The sequence below is a fragment of the Motacilla alba genome, chromosome 2 (genome assembly GCF_015832195.1).
Source record: "Motacilla alba alba isolate MOTALB_02 chromosome 2, Motacilla_alba_V1.0_pri, whole genome shotgun sequence".
Classification (NCBI taxonomy): domain Eukaryota; kingdom Metazoa; phylum Chordata; class Aves; order Passeriformes; family Motacillidae; genus Motacilla; species Motacilla alba.
Genome location: NC_052017.1, coordinates 91,493,854 through 91,497,246, shown reverse-complemented (window position 1 = coordinate 91,497,246; position 3,393 = coordinate 91,493,854).

Genomic DNA, 3,393 nt, shown 5'->3' with positions numbered 1-3,393 from the left:
TTCTCCTACATATTTACTGTTGGTACAGAACAGTTTGATAACTGTATAGGGATGCACACAGTCATCAGATCTGTAAGAGACCACTCAGAATTGATCACTGACTTGCAGTGAAAGTCTGAGTCTGTCTTGTAATTCAAGAAGTTCAACTCCATCTACACTTTTTTTTTTCCCCGAGATATCTTTTGCCATCAGAGGTAGTATTTTCCCAGACCTGAAGGTGGAACTCTTGTTCCTTTGATGATCTTTACATGAGTGACATAGCATTTTGCATTGTCATTTTTAGCTTGAGGAGATTTGGACTTCTCTGAAGTCACTGCTGGGCTGTCTGGAAAACGGCATTAGCCCTGGTAGAAGAACTGGATAGTCAGGCTGAACGTCATATTCACAATGAAATAAATGTGACAGGAGTTCTTCAGATGTTGCCTGTTAGAACTCACACACACACACAAAATCTTTCCTTTTGGAAATATTGTGATCCTGTTCCTTCTTTTGCTGCTATACAAGTTGACTTCTCATTTCTTTCTGGAGCTATCAAGTGTAAGGAAAAGATTGGCTGAGTATAACCTTGTGGATGGGCCACATCCATGTTGGACCAACATTTTCTGCTGTTTATGCTTGAACTACAGTGTATCTTTGGAAAAAACTCTGTGTTTTTACTCACAATTTTGCATTGTTTCAAAACAGCTTCACAGACAATTTGATCCTATAGCAAACTAAGATATGTCACATTTCTAGTCTCATTTTTAGTCTAGTTTTGCTTTCAGAGTTTTGTAATTTTCTGAAAACCAACACTTCTCCTTAAATATCTCTAAGTGCTACTTAGACAAGTACTACCACGCTTATGACAAGAGTACCTCCTCACCTGCAATGGATTATATTGCTAAAATATATATATATCCATATATAACTCATGCTAATGCACATCTTCCACACCTTTCCCAACTTTCTTGTGTACTCTTTTCAGTGTTTAACATCCCTTTGAAGTGTTAATGCTCAAACTGAATGCATTTTTTTTGATAATGGTTTCATCAGTTCCATAAAAAGGGGGAATATCCATTCCAGTTCTATTTGATGTTCCTCTGTTTTTTTTTCAGAGTATTAGCTATCAAAAGCTTTGTTCTGAGACCTTATGTTTAGCTGATTATGTCCAGGTCCTCTTTAGCACTGTCTCATGCGAGTCATTTTCCCAGATTCCAGGTGTGCCTTTAAGGCTTTATCTTGAATGCATGGCCTCCACTTTGACTGGCTTCAGAGGAGTATTTTTGCAGAAGAACTTACAAAGCAATTCAAAGGAGTTCATCTAAGCAAATTGCTCTTCTCCCTATTTATAACAACAAAGTAGTCATTTGGTATTTTTGTCTCAGTGATTTACAATAGCATCAGGCCAAGAATAAGACCAAGACAACCTAGTGACAAATCTTCGCTTAGAATCACTCCTCTCAAGAACTGTCACCTGAATCACTTATTATGATCTTATGATCACTTATTATGAGGAAAGGCTGCAGGAACTGGGCCTGCTCAGCCTTGAAAAGAGACAACTGCCAAGGGACCTCATCAATTTCTAAAAGTATCTGAAGGGAGGGTGTCAAGAGGATGGAGCCCAGCTCTGCTTGGTGGTGCCAAGCAACAGGACAAGAGGCAACAGGAAGAAACTGAAACTGATGCACAGGGAGTGCCACCTGACCACAAAGAAAAATTTCTTTTCTGTGCTGCTGACTGAGCACTGGAACAGACTGCCCAGAGATGTTGCGGAGTCTCCCTCACCGGAGATACTCAAGAATTATCTGGATGCAATCCTGTGCCATGTGCTGCAGGATAACCCTGCTTGAGCAGGGAGGTTTGACCCAATGACCCACTGTGGTCCTTCCCAAGCTGACCCATCCTCTAATTCTATGATTCTGTGAACTACACAGAACTTGCACTCCTCATTGTATTTATGAAAATACCATACTGCTTCACACCAGATGGAAGCTATTACTTCATCATTACCACCTTTATCTCCCAAAGTTAAATCCAAACACATTTAATCAAGTATTTTTCATAAAAATATGTTGGCTGGCATTTAATTATTTGCATTTAATGACTCTATCCAAGGTCAGCACTTCCACGATTCTGCTCCTAATCTGGGTCAAACTGTGAAAATGCTAGCCTGTGTCATCCTCCTTAACCTTTGTAAAATGTATGTTCAATGTAAGCTGTCTTTTTAGTACCCTGGCATTCCCCAGTATTCCATTGCCATTTCAGAAGCTGTACTGTGAACAACAGAACTAATGAAGCCATGGGATTCTGTTCATTTTGATTCTTCAGCCCTTAAATAGGCTTAATTATAACTAAAATTTATTCTCCATTAGCTCTCTGAAAACCCTATCAAGCAGTCTGGAACTGTGTCTGCATAAAGTGGATGGCTAACATATACACACTGACTGGCTGTTGCTACAAGAATGTGTAAGAGCTGAGCTTTTTCCTTACTATACCTTGAGGAAACAAATTTAGGTTTATTTCCTCAGTGACACATCAATATCCACAAAACTTACAGGACCATAATGACTTCCTCCAAATTAGATTGGAGCTGGCCAAAAAAGTCACGGAACAACAGATGAACAGATAACATAAATCTTGTTTAGAACATCACAGTCTACACACATTCATATTTGTTACTCTGGAGATCTTTCTTAACTTTGTTTTATTAATATTTAGCTAAGAAATGGTCTAATACTGACATAACAGAGTTGCTCTACAGATACTACCAGGTAGCTAGACAGTTTTACACTTCGATTCAGATGTGATAAATTTATCAGAAGTAGTACCAGGTTGCCCTTGGAGGTTCTGCTCCACCTATCCCAGAGGTGCGGGCACGCCTACAGGGGCAGATGCTCTGCCAGCCAGGGTACGTGCTGTAGGGGTAGGATCCAATAACCAGCGTGCCAGGCACAAACAGGTTACACTTATATTCAAAACGTATTAGTGGAATGGCCTGAAGCTGTGTCAGGGGAGGTTTTGGCAGGATATCAGGAAAAGGTTCTCCACCCAGAAGTGGTTAGGCCCTGGAACGGCTCCCCAGGGAAGCGATCACAGCACCAAGGCTGAGAGAGTTCCAGGAGCGTCTGAACATCGCTCTCGGGCTCATGGGGTGCTCTTGGGTATGGTCCGGACCAGGGCCGGGAGCTGGAACCGATCACCCTTGTGGGTCCCTTCTAGCTAAGAATACTTTATGATTCTATGAAAAGCTCTTAAAATTTTGTCGGGAATCTTTGGGTCTCTCTCAGAAGAATAAATTTAACTTTTCCCTCCCGACAAGCCCTGATCCCAGACTCCCGGTACCCCCTCCGTGGCCAGGACAGCTTCTCCGCCTCCTTCTCTTCCTCCTCCTCCTCCTCTCCGTCCCCTTCCCGC